Here is a 19,152-nt window from a genome sequence, read left to right as displayed (position 1 = left end):
GTGCCTGTGTGCCTGTGTCTGTGCCTGTGTCTGTGCCTGTGTCTGTGCCTGTGTGTCTGTGCCTGTGTGCCTGTGTGCCTGTGTCTGTGCCTGTGTCTGTGCCTGTGTGCCTGTGCCTGTGTGCCTGTGTGCCTGTGTCTGTGCCTGTGTCTGTGCCTGTGTGCCTGTGCCTGTGTGCCTGTGCCTGTGTGCCTGTGCCTGTGTGCCTGTGCCTGTGCCTGTGTGCCTGTGTCTGTGCCTGTGCCTGTGCCTGTGTGCCTGTGCCTGTGTGCCTGTGCCTGTGTGCCTGTGCCTGTGCCTGTGTCTGTGCCTGTGTCTGTGCCTGTGTGCCTGTGCCTGTGTGCCTGTGCCTGTGTCTGTGCCTGTGTGTCTGTGTCTGTGCCTGTGCCTGTGTGCCTGTGTCTGTGCCTGTGTCTGTGCCTGTGCCTGTGTATGTACCTGTGTCTGTGCCTGTGTGCCTGTGCCTGTGTGCCTGTGCCTGTGTGCCTGTGTCTGTGTGCCTGTGCCTGTGTGCCTGTGCCTGTGTGCCTGTGTCTGTGTGTGTGTGCCTGTGTGCCTGTGCCTGTGTCTGTGCCTGTGCCTGTGCCTGTGTGCCTGTGTGCCTGTGTGCCTGTGTGCCTGTGTCTGTGTGTGTGTGCCTGTGCCTGTGTGCCTGTGCCTGTGTGCCTGTGCACCTGTGCCTGTGCCTGTGTGCCTGGACTGTTCCTGGGTGCAGTTTGCTAGGGCTGCCATAATAAGCTACCACACACTGTAGCTTAAACAACAGACATTTATTATCTCACAGCTCTGGGGGCCAGAAGTGCGAGGTCAGGGTTCGGCAGGCTGGTTCCTCCTGAGGCTGTAGGGGAGAGGCTGCTCCAGGCCTCCCCCAGCTCCTGGGGGTCCCCCAGCCATCGTGACCCCTCAGTTTGCAGATGCATCCCCAGCTGTCTTCACACGGTTTCCAGACCTCCCCCTCTAAAAGAAACACAAACACACCCTCATTACCTCATTTCTATTTGGTTAGCTGCAGCCTCTGTCTCCAGTAAGTTCATTCACAGATCCTGGAGGTTAGGACTCCAACATAGGAATCAGGGAGAGACACAACTCAATCCATAATGGCTTGCATATGTATGTGTTTGCCTGTGCATGTGTCTGCACATACGTGTGTATACCAGCGTGTGTGTGTGTGTGTGTGTGTGTGTGAAGACTGCGTGACTGCAAAAAGTCCTAACCTGCTGTTGACAGGTGTGGAAACCGGGCCCAGTGCAGGGCCAGGAACTGCCGGGATCAGAGGTGGCTGGACAGTCACCTCCCCTGATTCCTCCCGGCTGACTCACCCTGTGCTGTGAGGTCAGGCCACCTTCGCTGGGGGCACAGGAACAGGCAACATGACCAGCTGAGGGTCCGTACGGGGCCTCCAGCCATCCATGGAGGGGCCCCATAGGCAGAGGCGGGAACAAGGGCTCTGTGTGCCTGGACAGAGGTAACTGCTGGGCAGAGGGCTGACCGTGGGCACCAAGGCGAAAGCCTTGAAGCCAGAGCTGAAGAGGTGGTGGAGGGGCTGGCGGGGCAGGCGCAGAGCCGCCATTGGAGCCCTTGGAACTCAGCACCTGAGTCTTCAGGAGGGACAGGGAGCAGGCAAACGCCCAGTCTCCGAGGGCCAGGCTGAGGAGCTGGACTTCTCCTCCCGCCGGATCCCTGGTTTGGTGTGGATTACTGGCTTCTCAAGTCTGGTAGATCCTCCCCTGCTGCTTAGGACCCCCCAGCTGCCCACATGCTGGGGTCCAAGCTAGAGGCAGTATGGTTTCTGCGTGGGCCGCTGACTACAGGGCTGACCCATGGCTGAGGCTGCCCTGGATCCCCCAGCAGTGGTAGCCGGCAGGAAGTGGGTCCCAGGTGCAGGCGAGTGGAAAGAGGAGGTCGAGCCACAGCCAAGCTGCTCATATTTTCCAGGGCTGTACCCCCGGGTTGTCCGTGTGGGAGGAAGGAAGTGGGCCTGGGAGGGGCAGGAGCCCTCTGGCCCCCACAGGAGGGGTGAGCCCTGTGGACTCAGCCCAGGCCCCTCCTTCCTAGAAACTCTGGGCCCAGGGTAACCCCGGGGGGCCTCTGGGGGCCAGTGCAGAGCTAAGGACGAACACATCCCCGTGGCCGGGGCTCCCCACTCAGACCCTGGGCCAGAGAGGAAAGTAGGTCTGCTTCCCATTCCACTGCCATTGCCCAGACCACGCTGCTGGAGGACAAGTGGGCAGGTGGGCGGGCACACAGCAGGTGGGTACATGGCAGGCGGGCACACGGCAGGTGGGCGGGCACACGGCAGGCAGGCGGGCACACGGCAGGCGGGCACACGGCGGGTGGGCACACAGCAGGCGGGCACAGGGCAGGCAGGCACATGGACAGGCAGCAAGGCCAGGCCTCTGCTGACTTCAAACCCAAGGTCCCCAGGAGCCCCTCAGCGAGAGCCAAACCCCTGTACAACATGAGTTCCAGGACCACATGTGCTGGGAGAGGGGGCTTCTTTAACCATCCCTCAGACAAGTTCTTTGCTGAGTTTCTTGTATTTTGTAGCAGCAAGACCTTTCCTCATTGTGCAAAGAGCTGGTGCAGAAACTCCCTGATCCACACTTTCCATCAGTCTTGCCCTGGTTTTGGGGTCCATCCAGCCGCCTCCAGGTCCTGGTCCCCGCTGAGCCCCTGGTGTGTGGAGGCCCCTCCCCGCATCCCGGGTCTCATCACTGCAGGGAAAACTCTGAGGCTCCCTTTGCCTCGTGCTCCTGCCGCCCTCCCTAGCAGGTTCTTGTCGACTCAAGCCCAGTGAATGAGGCTGCGGGAGGAAGCAGTCGAGGTAGGCACTGGGACTGAGGCAGCCCTAGGGGGATGTGCCAGCCCCCCCAGCTTTGCCTCCAGCATCAGCCGCTTGGCTTGGCCCTCACCCTCGGGTACTTTGTAAGCCCCGAGCGCTGCAGCTGGTGGAGGCGGCTTCCTCCTGGCTGGGTCCATCTTCTCTCACAACAGCTTCTGGGTTCTGAGGTTTTCATTTTCACACCTGGCTTCTACGGCAGGTATATATGTAAATGCAGGTCTATGTGCATATATGTGTACATATGAATTATGTGTGTATACATCTGTGGTATGTGCGAGTGCACGCACCTGTGCACAGGAACATGGTATGTGTAAGCGTGTTGCATGCGCCCATGAACATGCATGTGGTGTGTGTGGTACATGTGCCCAAGTATGCAACACGTATGCATATGTGGCAGTGATGCGTGTGTGTATATAAATGCATATGGTGAGTGTGGGAATGATCACACATGTATAAGTCTGTGATACGTATACACATGTGTGGTGTGGCGTGTGGTGCATGTTTATATGCACACGTGCTGTGTGATGCAGGTCTGTGTGCACATATGTGTGGTGTGCTGTGATGTGTGTCTGTGTGCATGTGTGTGGTGTGGCACGTGGTGCATGTTTATATGCATGTGTGCCATGTATATATGCTTGTGTGCACATGTGTGATGTGTGTGGTGCATGTGTGTGCACGTGTGCTGTGCAATGCAAGTCTGTGTGCACATATGTGTGGTTTGTGCACGTGTGAATGCAGGCACACATGCACATGTATAGCATGTGAGGGTGTGTGCCTGTGGACATGCGTGTGGAGTATACAGCACGAATGCATGTGCACATATCCACATGTGGCCTGCGTGCATGTGTGAATGCATACTTATGTACACATGCCTCTTCAAATTCAAGAGCCGCTCACTTGAGTGACATAGAAACGAGCAGAGGCAGGAGCTCTGCAGTGTCCCTGAAGGCAGTAAGTACTTCCAGTTGTGGAGCAGAGCTGCTGGACAGCGAGCCCATCCTGCTTTCTCCTTCCTCCAGGGAGGTAATGTTCCCATGAGGCTCATTAGGAAAGACGGATGAATCCTGGCAGCTCGAAGGCTTCTGGAGTCACGAGCACGCACACGCACACACACGCACAGCCTCCCCAGTCTCATTACCAGCAGTTACGTAAAGCACACTTCCTGGGAACGGCTGGCCTCATTAGTCCATGGGGTGATTACGGTGCAGAAACGAGCCTCTCTCTCCCACAGTGCGGCACCCCGTGCCCAGTCGGTGCAGTTCTAACTGCACTCTGCTCCCAAAGGCTGGAAGTAATTTTCCATCCCTAAGGGAATTCCCATGGAGTTTTTGTTTGTTCTGTTTTTAGAGACAGAGACTCGCTCTGTCATCCAGGCCGGAGTGTGGTGGCATGCTCATATCTCACTGCAGCCTCGAACTCCTGGCCTTAAACAATCCTCCTGCTTCAGCCTCCCGAGTAGCTGAGACTGTAGGCGCGTGCCACCACCCTCAGCTAACCGTGTTTCGTATTTTTGTAGAGATGGGGTATCACCATGTTGCTTCAGCTAGTCTCAAACTCGGGGGCTCAAGTGATCCTCCCACCTTGGCCTCTCAAAGTGCTGGGATTACAGGCGTGAGCCTCCAGCTGAATTCCCATGGATTTTATGTCAATTGGTGCTGAGGACTTTGAGGCCAGTACCGATGGTGACCCCTGGAATGTGGTGACCACCCACCTTGGGGATAAGGACCCCAGATCCCCTCCCCCAGCCCTAATCAGAGCAGAAGTGCCAAGGATTCTGCCTGGGGAAGGGCTGGGAATACTCCCAGGGGGTATTCCCTGGGGGTGCCCTGAGGCCAGTGTACAGCGTGAGCATGGGGTCTGTAGGGGCCCAGGAAGGGCCTGACTCAAGTCTGCTGGGGATCCGGGCAGTCTGTCTCCCAGACACTAGTGGTCCCAGCTGCCAGAACCCTGGCTAATGTGGAAATGGGTTCCGGGGACCCTGGATCAGTGCCCCAGGCAAATGCCCCCGGCCAGCAGCACCTCACATCCACAGCACGACACTCGTCTTACAGATGAAGACTTTGAGGCCCAGAAGGTCACGTAAGTTGCACAGCAGGAAGGAGTGAGAGAAGAGGTTGGAAGTGAGACAGCCTGGCCCCAGACACGGGCCCTCACCTGCTGCTCTGCCCTGCCCTGGTCTAAGTGTTCACAGGAAGCTGACAATGGGGGGGTCCCGTGTCCTCACGATGCCCTGCACCCAACTCCTCAGCCCCCAGGAGAACCCAGAGGAGGGCTGGGCCCTCCCACCCCAGGTCCTGGGATCCTGGCGGATGGGATGCTGGGACCCCTTCAGCCTATGCTGCTGCAGAGGGGGGTTGCCAGCCTGGCCGACATGGCGAAACCCCATCTCCACAAAAATACACAAATTAGCCAGGTGTAGTGGCACATTTCTGTAATCCCAGCTACTAGGGAGTCTGAGGCAGGAGAATCACTTGAACCCAGGAGGCAGAGGTTGCAGTGAGCCAAGATTGCACCACTGAACTCCAGCCTGGGCAACAGAGCGAGACTCCATCTCAAAAACAAAATCGAAAAACAACAACAATAGAAAAAAATCCACCAATATTGTTCTTAACAACCCAATTAGAGAGCACAGCCCAATGGTTCTGAGTGGCTCCTCTTCTCCTGTGACCCACCTGACGGGGTTGGAGAATGAATTCCTCTGGTTTGAAATCCAGCTGGAGCCATTCTCCAAGTGGTCAGGCCCCCAAGAGGGTATGAAATCCTGCCCATTTGTCACTTGTCTCCGAATTCAGGGACTTCCCTGTTTGCTTCTTCCTTGTGCCTGCTGTGTTTTGTGGCTGAATCTCACTCACGTCCTGAGGCTCTGTGTGACTGCGGAGCAGATGGGTGTTTCTGTGAGCGCAGGTCCGGGACCCTCGTCCACCAGGCCTCCTCATCAGCAGTCCTGGCACCTCATCCAACAGCCTCCGTCCTCCGAGTTGTGGCAGAAGCAGAGAAACCTGCGTGAAGTGCAGTGCCAAGGCTGGGTCACAGGATGGGTCCAAGCCACTGGCCGCCTCACTGCGCTGCCCTTCCCCCTCCGTGGCACTGGTGGGACTCACCATCTGGCTGCCTCACTGCGCTGCCCTTCCCCCTCCGTGGCACTGGTGGGACTCACCATCTGGCTGCCTCACTGCGCTGCCTTTCCCCCTCCGTGGCACGGTGTGGGACTCACCATCCTCTCGCATTCACACGGTATGCCAGCGCTGCTGCACATGTGGTTCCTTCCACATTCCACACGGATTCAGACAGACCTGATTTCAACAGCGGCACCTCATTCCGTGCCTGTACAGGCCAGTGCTGACTGGTCGGGACGGTTGCTGCTGCCAGGCGTGGCTCTGCAGTTCCACGTTTGGTGTCCTTGCACACACACGTGCCTGCCTGTGTTCCCCACCTTCCTTGCCTGTGGGAACACCCACTTCCCAGCTCTCTGCTTCACTGGCTTGCTTGGTGATTTTTGGTTCCGCACCCCCTGTGCACCCCCAAATGAAACCCCTTCCAGACAGGGACCTGGTCTTGTTCACCCACGGATCTTAGGCACAGCGGGGAAGACGTTCCTCCCGTGATTTCTTCCAGATGTGTCTGTTTCAGCCTCCGCGTTTGCATCTGCAGACTGCGTGTGGGATAACGTGCAGCTCCAGTTCCCATTCTCCATATGCATCTGCAACTGAGCTGGCACATTCGCAGAGGTCCCCCGTTCCCTGATCTGCAATCCTGAGTCTGCTGTAGATCAAGAGTCCGTGTGTGTGTCTGTTTCTTGACTCCATTCCACTTCACCGATGGCTGTGTCTCCCAGTCCTTACTCCTGCGGCTTTACCGGGGGCTCTGGCACCTGGTGGCCTGGGTCCCTCACTCTGGGCTTCCTCAAGGTCGTCTCACCCTGTGCACGCCCGTGTAAACCTCAGCAACCCCACCCCCAGCAAACACACTCACACACGTCTGCCTGGATTTTAACCAGAATTACATGGAACTTATAGATCAATTTTTGTGTTTTGTAATTCATAAACATATCGTTTCTCCTCCTTTATTTAAATCTTCTTTTTTTCTCTGTCACTCAGGCTGGAGTGCAGTGGTGTGATCTGCCCTCACTGCAACCTCCACCTCCCAGGTTCGAGCAATTCTCCTGCCTCAGCCTCCCAAGTAGCTGGGATTACAGGCACCTCCATGCCTGGCTAATTTTTATATTTTTAGCAGAGATGAGGTTTCACCACGTTGGCCAGGCTGATCTCGAACTCCTGACCTCAAATGACCCACCTTCCTTGGACTCCTAAAGTGTTGGGATTACAGGCGTGAGCGCCCCCTCCTGGCCTATTTAAATCTTCTTTAATTTACCTTAATAAATGTTTTGCTATTTTCAGAATATGTTACTAGAATAACTAGAAGGTAGTTGATGGGTTTTGATACTTCTAAACTGGTGTCATTTAAAAATTCACATTTTCTGATTATTTGTTGCTGGTCTATATAGAGATAATTTTTGTATATTTAGCTTGTATCCAGTGTTGTTGTTAAATTTACTTTATAAAAATAACAGCTTTATTAAAATATAATTTGCACACAGTACAAGTCACCTCTTTTTTTTGAGACAGAGTTTCGCTCTTGTTACCCAGGCTGGAGTGCAATGGCGTGATCTCGGCTCACTGCAACCTCCGCCTCCTGGGTTCAGGCAATTCTCCCGCCTCAGCCTCCCGAGTAGCTGGGATTACAGGCACGTGCCACCATGCCCAGCTAATTTTTTGTATTATTAGTAGAGACGGGGTTTTACCATGTTGACCAGGATGGTCTTGATCTCTTGAGCTCGTGATCCACCCACCTCGGCCTCCCAAAGTGCTGGGATTACAGGCTTGAGCCACCGCGCCCGGCCCAAGTCACCTCTTTAAAGTGTAAAGCTCAGTGCTTGCTGAGCATATCCGCAGAATCACGCACCATCAATGCCGTCGATTGTAGAGCATTTTCATCACCCTCCCCACAAGTACAACGGACAAAAACCTGCACCAACACTCAACTCGCTTTTCATCCTAAGCCCTCGCCTAGAGATTATTTTGGATTTTCTACAAACAATCCAGTTCCTGCTGTGCTTGTGTTGGGAAGCCTGCTGGAACTTTCGTGGAAGCATGCACCTGCTGGGAAGTGAACTGGGCTTTTGAGAAGCGGGCCACATTTGAGCTGATGTGAACAGGGCACAGACAGAGCTAAATGCGTGGTATAGTGCGTATGTGTGTGTCCAGATGGCCATTAAAATGTGCATTCTAACCTTAGACGTGGATTGAGAATTAGGCAGATGTACATGGAATTGAATTAGGAGACAGGCTTCCTGGGAATTTTGAGTGATTCCACTGCAAGACCCTGAGGGCCTCATTTGCATAGGCATTTCTGAATGCATCCTCTTCCCCTCCTGAAAGAGGAAGATTAAATGTGCCAGATCTGTAGGAAAGGACAGTGGGGGTGCTTGTGGCCAAGTCTATGTCCCCTCAACTGTGCTGCTGGCAGGTCGGGCCCCCAGACAAACTCTAGCTGGCCCGAACAATCCTGGATTAGGCTTCTACCCTGAGCTGGGGTGAGCCAGCCTTGGAGGTCCTCAATGGGAAAGCTGGACCAGGCACCAGCCTCCTTCCTGGGGGGCACCACAGTGGCTGCCAGGGTCATTCCCAGGGGTCAGAGGCATCCACCCCAGGCAGGAGCTGCCTCCAGGTGACTTGAACAATGAAGAGAAAAAATTCTTTCTGTGTCAAATATGTGTCTGTGTTAACCTAAGTTAAACTGAGAGAAAGAATCTCTGTTTAAGAGGATTTCTGCATAAGTCAGGTTCACAAATGTATGTCAGAGCTTGTGATTCTCCAGGGAAAAAATGTTATAATAAGGTAGGAAACTTCATCTAGACAAGTTTGCCCATTTTATAACTTTGGCACACATACTACTATAAGAAATGTCAAGTTTTAACACTGAAAATCAAATTTCCAAGGGTAGCCAGATGAACAATTCCCTCTGAGGAGAGGGATAGTCCCCATTTGATGATTTATCCTTCTTTTCCATCTTTCTCTCCTTTTCCCTCTCCTGGGACTTCCAGAAACCATGGGAGGTGGGGCCAGAAGAGCACTAGGGTCTGAAAAATTCTCTCACTCTATCTCCTGCATGGCATGTGTGAGCCAATCTTAGCTTTAGTTTGCACTTCTAAAAGGAAGGAATGATGTTGAGACCTCAGTTTGAGAAATGATGGATTCCTGGGTGGAAATGAGCAAACAGAAGAATGGATGGATGGATGGATGGGTGGATGGGTGCGTGGATGGATGGAGGGATGAGTGGATGAATGGATGAGTGGATGAATGGATGGATGCAGGGATGGAAGGATAGAGGGTTGGATGGATGGGTGGGTGGATGGATGGGTGGGTGGATGGATGGGTGGGTGGGTGGGTGGATGGATGGGTGGGTAGGTGGGTGGATGGATGGATGAGTGGATGGATGGATGGATGCAGGGATGGAGGGATAGAGGGTTGGGTGGATGGATGGATGGATGGATGGGCGGATGGATGGATGGATGGATGAGTGGATGAATGGATGAATGGATGGATGCAGGGATGGAGGGATAGAGGGTTGGGTGGACGGGTGGGTGGATGGATGGATGGATGTGTGCAGAGAAAAGAGATAATGTCGTCGGTCTTCATGTGAATTGTGGCCAGCAAGACTACAATGCTCCTCTGAGACCAAGCTGTATTTTCTATGAAAGTTTCCATTTTGAGGATAAGCTTACACTCAGAAGAAAAATCACAGCTTCTGAGCAACTGGCCTGCAAATTGGCAACAGCAGAAGTAGATAAGAGAATATGCTTGTTATGGACATGTGCCCAGACACAGAACAGTGGCTACTTGTTAAAGCATTTCCTTCCAAGGCTGATATTTTCAGAAGGGAAAATATAGCAGAGGTTATTACTGCCACCTTTAGATCTCTGCAAGGCCTTGTTTTATGTTTAACCTGATAAGAGGGACTGGGCTAGTGGGTCTGTGTCATGACGCACTTGTCGAAGCCCATGCAGTGTTTGACACGAGGAGTGAGCCCTAGTGTGAGCCTGTATTCCTGTGACAGATGACTGTACCACATGCCGCGCCGGGCGAGGGCGCAGGGGCTCCCTGCACCTGACACTCCGTTTTTCCACGAACCTAAAACCGCTCTAAGTAACAAAGTCCATAATTAAAATTTTGAAAAGGAGCCAAACCTTCTTCAATACATCTTGTATGTTTTTTTTCTAATAAGAATGTGAACCATTTTGAATGTCAGATTTAAAGATTTTCATATGGAGTTTTTGAAGGACTGGGTGTTTTGGAAATCCCGTTAGGTCCTTTCATTACCCGATGCTGCTCATTAGACATTTTCTGAATGACCCTGACATGCATGACGGCTCCCTTGTTTTTGTTTATAAATAGGATTAGATAGAAGCACTGATCATATGGCCATATTATACAGGCCTATAAAGCTTCTGCTGAACCTGAACGGATGGGCGGAACTTCAAGGCAAGCAGCTCTAACAATACCCAGGTGGAGAGCTGCTGAATTTTGATCTGATTTCTTTATGGTTTCTGACGTTCTCCATGGCCTTGCACTGTGTAGGAACAGGGCACTCAGAAGTAAATACTTGGCCGGGCGCTGTGGTTCACACCCATAGCCCCAGCTCTTTGGGAGGCCAAGGCAGGTGGATCATGAGGTCAGGTGATCACGGCCAGCCTGGCCAACATGGTGAAACCCCATCTCTACTAAAAATAGCCAGGTGTGGTAGCATGTGCCTGTAATCCCAGCTACTTGAGAGGCTGAGGCAGGAGAATCACTTGAACCCAGGAGGTGGAGGTTGCGGTGAGCTGAGATCGCGCCACTGCACTCCAGCCTGGGCAACAGAGCAAGACTCTGTCCGCAAGAAAAAGAAAAGAAGGAAGGGAGGGAGGGAAGTAAGGAAGGAAAAGAAAAGAAAAGAAGGAAAGAAAAGAAAAGAAAAGAAAAATAAAATACTTGTTTAAAAATTACAGTTCAATACCAAATTGTGGGTTATTTTAAAAAATATGTTAAGGACAAATTCCCTTTGCCCTGGGCATGTCTGTGCCTTCCTGGGTCGGTCACTTCACATTCGCTGTAAACACTGGGGCGTTCCCTGGCTCTTCTGAAGATAAAGACATCTTTTTTCCCCCTCTTCTCAGGGAACTGAACTGCCTTAAACCACACTCCAGGGCGAGCGCCTGCAAGCCCACACTGTGGCCCCTCCGAGGCACTCTGGCCGTGTGAGCGGAGAGGGTCCCACAGGACCCTGTGATGCTATTTTAGACTCGTCTGTGGCTAACAACGCCACACACATGAAATTGTGCTCACCAGAATCAAAATGTGCAGCTAGACAGAGAATTGTATGGTCATGAAATTATTAACAGGAGGATAAAATTCCAGCTGGGGGGAAAAAGAATTGGAATTCAGGTCATTCCCGTGTAAGATGGTGGAGCTACACAGACTCTCTCCATGTTGGAACGCGGGGCACGCACCTGCCTCGCCTTTGCCTCGCCGTTCCCTCTGCCTGCAATGCTGTCCCCCGACCACGCAGGCCGCCCTCCCTCCTGGTTCCTCCAGCCTTTTCTCGGGGTCTTCTCAGGGAGGCCCCTCTGAGAACCCTGTTCACATCCCTCCCCAGCACCCAGCAGCCTGTCTCATCTTCTCCTTCTGGAATGTGTGTTCACTAGGCAGGGGTTTTTCCTCTGCCTTGTGGTGATGGCTCCTCGGCACCTGCTCGGAAGCCTCCGGTGTCGGGGTGAGTGAATGGGACGGGCAGAGGCCGGCGCTGGTGAGTGCAGGGAAGCCAGTTAGGGTGGTTCTTATGGGATAATTTTTAAAGATGCCATCTTTTCAACCAAGAAATTCTACTTCTAGGCCCCTGCCCTGGGGAAAGAATGAAGTAGGGAGAAGACTTTCATCCTTTCAAAGGCTTGCCACAACCTCTGTGACACAGTGACTCACAGACACAGTGACAGACACACAAACACACTGACACAGACACATGGACATAGACACACACAGAGACACAGACACACAGACATACTGACACAGTGACACACAGACACACAGAGACAGTGACACACAGACATACTGACACAGTGACACACACACACACACAGACACAGACGCACAGACACAGTGACAGACACAAACACACTGACACAGACACATGGACATAGACACACACAGACACAGATGCACAGACACAGTGACTGACGCACAGACATACTGACACACGCACACACAGACATACTGACACAGTGATGCACACACACAGACGCACAGACACAGTGACAAACACAAACACACTGACACAGATACATAGACATAGACACACACAGACACAGATGCACAGACATACTGACACATGCACACAGACACACAGATACACTGACACACAGACATACTGACACAGACACAGACGCACACAGTGACACACAGGCACACAGACACGGACACACTCACACAGACACACAGACACACAGACTCACAGACACAGACACACTGACACACACAGACATACAGATGCACAGATGCACAGACACAGACACACTGACACACTCACAGACTCACAGACACACTGACACACAGACACAGACACTGACACACAGACTCACAGACATGGACACACTGACACACACAGACACACAGATACACACAGACATACACTCACAGATACACTGACACACAGACATACAGACTCACTGACACACACAGACACACTGACACACTGACACACAGACTCACAGACTGACACACAGACACAGATGCACATAGACACACAGACACACTGACACACACACAGACACACTGACACACACAGACACACAGACACACTGACTGACACAGACACATTGATACACTCACACTGACACATACTGACACACAGACTCACACACACAGACACAGACACACACAGACTCACAGACGCACAGACTCACAGATGCAGACTCAGACACAGACACACTGACACACACAGACACACAGACACACTGACACACACATACACACAGACAAAGACAAACTGACACACAGACACACTGACACAGACACATTGATACACTCACACTGACACACACAGTGACACACAGATACACACAGACTCACAGATGCACAGACTCAGACACAGACACACTGACACACACAAACACACTGACACACACACAGACACACACAGACACACTCACACAGACTCAGACACACACAGACACACTGACACACACACAGACACACTGACACACTCTGACTCACAGACGCAGACTCACAGATGCACACAGACTCACAGACACATTGACACACACAGACTCACAGACACAGACAGACACACTGACACACAGACACTGACACACACAGACTCACAGACACACACTCACAGAAACAGACACACAGACACTGACACACAGTGACACACAAACACACTCACACAGACTAACACACACAGACACATTGACACACACACTGACACACACAGACACACAGACTCACAGATGCACACAGACTCACAGACACAGACACACAGACACACTGACACAGACTCACTGACACACTGACACACACAGACACAGATGCACAGACACACACCTGCAAATACCACACATGGGCGCATGCACGGCCCTGAAATTTAGGGAATTCTAAGAAAGATTTTTAAATGTTTATTTTATTATTTTCTTTTTTCAAACAGATTTTTGCTCATGTAAAACCTAGAAATGGCTTTAAAGCAATTTGGGTTTTATAAATAATCCTCACTGTAAATAGTTCAAGGGCAACGTGAGACATTTCCAGGAGGCAGCAGCCCCTGCCCCCTGCCCTCCCCCTACCCCGTGCCCTCCCCTGTCCCCTGCCCTCCCCTGCCCCCTGCCCTCCCCCTACCCCGTGCCCTCCCCTGCACTCTGCCCTCCCCTTCCCCCTGCCCTCCCCCTACCCCGTGCCCTCCCCTGCCCCCTGCCCTCCCCCTACCCCGCGCCCTCCCCTGCACTCTGCCCTCCCCCTCCCCCGCGCCCTCCCCTGCACTCTGCCCGTCTCCTACCCCCTTCCCTACCCCTACCCCTGCCCTCTCCTACCCTCCACCTGCCTCCGGCCCTCCCCCTGCCCTCCCCTGTCCCCTGCCCTCCCCTTCCCCCTGCCCTCCCCTGCCCCTGCCCTCCCCTGTCCCCTGCCCTCCCCTGTCCCCTTCCCTTCCCCTTCCCCCTGCCCTCCCCTGTTTCCTGCCCTCCCCTTCCCCTTGCCCTCCCCTTCCCCCTGCCCTCCCCTTCCCCCTGCCCTCCCCTGTCCCCTGCCATCCCCTTGCCCTCCCCCTGCCCCTGCCCCTCCTGCTGCCCGATCACCAGACAGTTGGCCCTGAGGGTGGGTGCCTGGCCTGGGGGAGCCCCTGGCCCCTGCCCTCCTGCTGCCCACTCTCTGGACAGTTGGCCCCAAGGGTGGGTGCCTGGCCTGCCAGCGCTTCCTCCTTCACTGAGGTCCCTCTCGATGTCCTACAGGGGCCACCCCCACCCTACCCCCCACACTTGTCCCCTCCCTCACTGCCCACTCTTGGCTAAAACCAGTCACAGCTGGGCCCTGTATACACAGTGTTCCCCGAATCTTCCAGCCCAACTCAGCTCTCTGGAGGCTCAGCCTCCTCCTTCCAGAGCATGTCTGCCCACCCTCTACCACACTCCACAGCGTACTGAGAGGGCTGGACCCATCCCCAGTGTCTCCCCATGGGGACACCCCTTGGTGGGCTGTGGACCTCCCAGCCTGGGTCGTCCTGGCACTGCCCTTGGCCAGCCTGGCCTCCCTGGGCCACCCCCGTGCTGAGCGGCTGTCCCCCCTCCCTGCCCACTGAAGCTGCCCCCAAGCTGACCTTCTCTGCTTTCCCGGCTGGTTCCTGCTTGCTCACAGGGTATAGCCCGTGGAGACCGAGGACACTGGGGGTCTCAGCAGCTTCCAAAAACACACAGTGCAGATGAGAATAGGTGCACAACCAGGGCAGAATTAAAGCCGGGAGCAGGGGCGGGGGTTCCAAAAACTCACTCATCAGAAAAGCAATATTTTCAAAATCAAGAGTAATGCAAAAGACATCCATGACAAAAGATCAAAGTCAAAAGACATTCTTCATTCCAAGAAGTCTTGTTTCTTCAAAAGTCTGAGGTGGCACGTGGTTGCCGTGCTTCCCCTCCCATCCTGTGCCCCTGTGAGGGGCTGCCCTGTGGATGGAAGCCTCTCGCCACACTGGCAGCTCCACCCGAAGGCCCCTCAGCCTCCTGGAGCAACTCCACCCCCCTCCCCACAACCTCTCCCTCCCCATTTTGAGACCCTCCACCCTAGCAGAGGCCCCACCTCAGAGCTCCCTATCGGACGGGAGACCACCCCTCCTGTGCTTCAGGCAGCAGGGAGCCCCTTGTTTCACCCAAAGTCCTGCTCTGCCCCATGAGGGTCCCTTCTCCTGCGGCTGGGAAGGGGGACACCAGGCAGTATTTGAGGAGCCCCCTTCCGTGGAGAACTTCCAGTGTTGCATTGGGTGAAAAGAAAGAAAATGCCAGTCAGCTGCCCAGTGCCCTGGGCCATAACTCACCACTCTGAGCCCTGACCCCTCCACCCTGAGGCCCTGACACCCCCACCCTGAGGCCCTGACCCCTCCACCCTGAGCCCTGACACCCCACCCTGAGCCCTGACCCCTCCACCCTGAGGCCCTGACACCCCCACCCTGAGGCCCTGACCCCTCCACCCTGAGCCCTGACCCCTCCACCCTGAGGCCCTGACACCCCCACCCTGGGCCATAACTAACCACCCTGAGCCCTGACCCCTCCACCCTGAGGCCCTGACACCCCCACCCTGAGGCCCTGACACCCCCACCGTGAGGCCCTGACCCCTCCACCCTGAGACCTGACCCCTCCACCCTGAGGCCCTGACCCCTCCACCCTGAGACCTGACCCCTCCACCCCTCCACCCTGACCCCCTCCACCCTGAGACCCTGAGCCCTGACCCCCCTCCACCCTGAGCACTGACCCCCCCCACCCTGAGGTCCTGGTAGCCAGCCTGGCTGGGCCCCCAGCAGTGAGCAGGGCAGGAGGGCGGAGTCAGCAGGTCCCCCAGGTGACCATAGGTGACGCCTGGTCCTGGACACCCTGCCCCAGCTGCGCTTGGCCAATGGCCCCTCCACTCCGTGCTCCCAGGAGCCTGGGCTGACGCCCTCTGCCCTAACCAGGTCAGCATACGGTGCCTGAGGGATCAGGCCAGATAAGTGTCTACCAAGGCAGCAAACGCTGGGGCACCTGGCCTCAGGCCACAGGGACAAGTGGCCCCCACAGAGCCTGGCATGGAGTGGGGGGTTTTAATGCTCATGTCTCCCCGTTTAATGATTTCCTCAGCAAACACATCCTTGGGATTGCTCAAGGCTGAGGTCACTATTCAGCTCGGCTTCCCAGAAGCCTGTGAAGACATCTGTGAAAGTGTCTGCTGAAAACAACTCGGGTTGGGCCGCCAGCAACCCGGTGGGCGGGAGGGCAACTTCCAAAACCCTCCCGCCAGAAAACAAGATGGCAAGATGTCGCCCCCGGTGGCACCGGTCCATGACAGATGTGCTTCTGACATCCTGGCCCAGTCTGTCCATCTGGGGCAACGCGGTGTTAGCTGGCTGCACCTGTCCCTGGCGGAATTCCAGGTGGAGCTGAGAGAGGGGCGCTGGGAGGAGATCACTCCCACCCACAAGAAAAAAGACAGCTGCCACCACTGAAGGTCAGCAGCATGTGATCAGCCGGGAGCCCAGAACCAACTGGAAGAGGCAGGTGGGTCTCTGCAGGTGGGACCCTGGACAGGCGCCCGGCCAAGACACCATGTAGGTTGGTGAGAAGAGTGAGCTGGAGATGGTCAGCAGATTGTGGGCCAGGGTGGCTGCTAAGCAGGGTGGAGATCAGGAATCCCCCAAGCTTTTCGCACAGTGCTGGCTGAGGGAGGGGCACCCTCAGGGGCCACAGAACCCAGGAGGCCTGGGGTGCTGGGACTCGAGCAGTGCACCTGGAGGAGGGGCTGGAGAATGCAGGGCGCACCTGAGCCCAGGCTCACAGCGGAGAATGTCCCTCGGGGCTCTGCAGTGGGCAAGGCCAGAAGAGTTGGGAGGGACAGGTCTCTCTCTCCACCCCCTTGGGAGGTGAAGCCCCAGGGCCAGGCAGAGACAAAGCACAGGTGTGGCTGAAGCAGCCAGAGAGTCGCCATGGCCACAGCAGACATCAAGCCAGGAGACTCCAGCTGGGCTGAGCACCGTCCAGTGGTAAAGGCAGGCAGAGGGTGGAGGCTGTTACAGGCTCAGCCGTGTCCTCCAAATCCATGCATCAACGCCCTAACGACCAGGACCCCAGAAGGTGACCGGATTTGGAGATAGCTTTTGAAGAGGTGATTAAGGTAAAAGGCAGTCCTTAGGGCAGGCCCTGATCCAGTCAGCCTGGGGTTCTTATAAGAGGAGGGGAGGACACAGACGCACAAGGGACGGCCCTGCCAGGACCCGGGAAGGAGACGCTGCCACAAGCCAACGAGAGGCCTCGGGAGGAACCTCGGACATCCAGCCCCCAGCACGGAGAGAGACCACGGTCTGCTGTTGAAGCCGCCAGGCGTGTGGCATTTGTGCAGCCCTGAGAAAACTTCAGCAGGATGCTTCGCTGCAGGCGTGAGAAACGTTTTCCTGAAAGATGGGGCGACTCCTCCACTGCTGGGGACAGAAGATGGGGCGGCCGCCACGTGCCTGCTGACCACACATGGGGCCGTTTGTCCCAGAGAGGTGAGGACATGGGTACCCACAAGCCCGTGTGGCAGCACCCACCGCAGAGATGTCGGGACAGTGACGGGTGGAAGGGACATTACTGGCAGTGCCTCCCTGGTAATGGGGTGACAGACAGAACATCTGAGGCAGGAGGCAGGGCTCAGACACCGGACCCCATTGAGGACTAGCTAATGGAGAGGGGGGAGGGGCAGAGGCAGCTTTTCACCAGACATGCCCTCCAGTGGACCAGGTCAGCTTACTGTTGCCATGGTAACACCTGGGTGTTCCTGCCCCTTTCCATGGCAACCACCGAAGAGTTACTACCCCTTCCCTAGAAGGACCGCCCACCTCGCAGGAGGACTGTGCTGGGGTGGCCTCGGAGATGTGTGCAGCTGTCTGCAGCCTTGAGGGCCTGGTGGGAACAGTGCAGACTTGGACATGGGGGGCAGGGCCAGGCGCTCTGGTCCAGGAGATGCTGACACCAGCTAAGCTCCTGCTGTGAGAACCCTGGGCGTTCAGGAACTCCAACCCGTCCGATCACGTCACCCTCATGGATAGCCCGAAATCCAGCGACATTGTCACCATTTCACAGATGGAGAGGCTTGTTGCCGAGGGCTTCCCGCACATCTGCGGGTGGAAGCTGTTTTCAGGCCAAGCCACCTGTGTCCCTGGGACCTCGCTCCATCCTATGGGTCAAGGGTTTCCCTATGGATCCCCAGCCCAGACCCTCTTAGAGCAAGACTAAAACGGCAGCTTGGCACCGACACTTCCCCTGACTGCACAAAGGGAAAGGCCACCATCCCAGACCCCGCCCACCTCCCTAAATCCCGCCCCCTGCCTCAGATCCCACCCACCACCCCAGACCCCACCCACCACCCTAGATCCCACCCAGTACTCCAGACCCCGCCCACTGCACAGACCCTGACCACTGCACAGACCCCGCCCACCCCCGCCCACAGTCCCAGACCCCGCCCATTGCCCAGACCCCACCCACGGTCCCAGACCACGCCCACCACCCTAGATCCCACCCAGTACTCCAGACCCCGCCCACTGCACAGACCCCGCCCACCACACAGACCCCCGCCCACAGTCCCAGACCCCACCCACGGTCCCAGACCACGGCCACCACCCTAGATCCCACCCACTGCCCCAGAACCTGTCCACCTCATTGTCCTGTACCGCTGGAGCCCAGCGCTACAGTCGGCAGCCCCAGGCTCACCAGATACCTCCCCACACACCTCCAGGTCCCAGTGGTGGCACTAAGCCTCCAAGCACCTGACCCTGTGCCAGCTCCTGGCCCATCTGGCCCCAGCCCACTCACCTGGGTGTTGGCTGCAGCCCCGCCTGGACTCTCACACTCCAGGCCTCCAGTCTGCACCAGCGTCTGCAGGCCCAGATCCTTCAGGCCCTCCCTGCTGAGGACATGCCCCAGGCCTGGGCTGGGCCTGCTGGTCTCTGTGGCACCCGAGAGCTCTCTGTGTCTCTGCCTGGCAGCCTCTGGCTTCCCACAGCTCCTCGTC

The 19,152-nt window shown here is 55.6% G+C and overlaps 1 long non-coding RNA gene across 1 annotated transcript; it reads right to left on the bottom strand.

Moving 5' to 3' along the window:
* Nucleotides 1–755: 755 nt before the first annotated feature.
* LOC118149961 (uncharacterized) lies at nucleotides 756–6,131 on the bottom strand. The gene is made up of 3 exons (XR_004737739.3): nucleotides 6,057–6,131; nucleotides 5,695–5,841; nucleotides 756–957 (listed from the first exon to the last, which is right to left on the bottom strand). It is a non-coding gene; the product is annotated as an uncharacterized LOC118149961 (long non-coding RNA).
* Between the last annotated feature and the right edge of the window lie 13,021 nt (nucleotides 6,132–19,152).

The sequence above is a fragment of the Callithrix jacchus genome, chromosome 21 (genome assembly GCF_049354715.1).
Source record: "Callithrix jacchus isolate 240 chromosome 21, calJac240_pri, whole genome shotgun sequence".
In the NCBI taxonomy this organism is placed as follows: domain Eukaryota; kingdom Metazoa; phylum Chordata; class Mammalia; order Primates; family Cebidae; genus Callithrix; species Callithrix jacchus.
The sequence above is the reverse complement of the archived record's forward strand: the minus strand, read 5'-3'. Positions and strand labels throughout refer to the sequence as shown.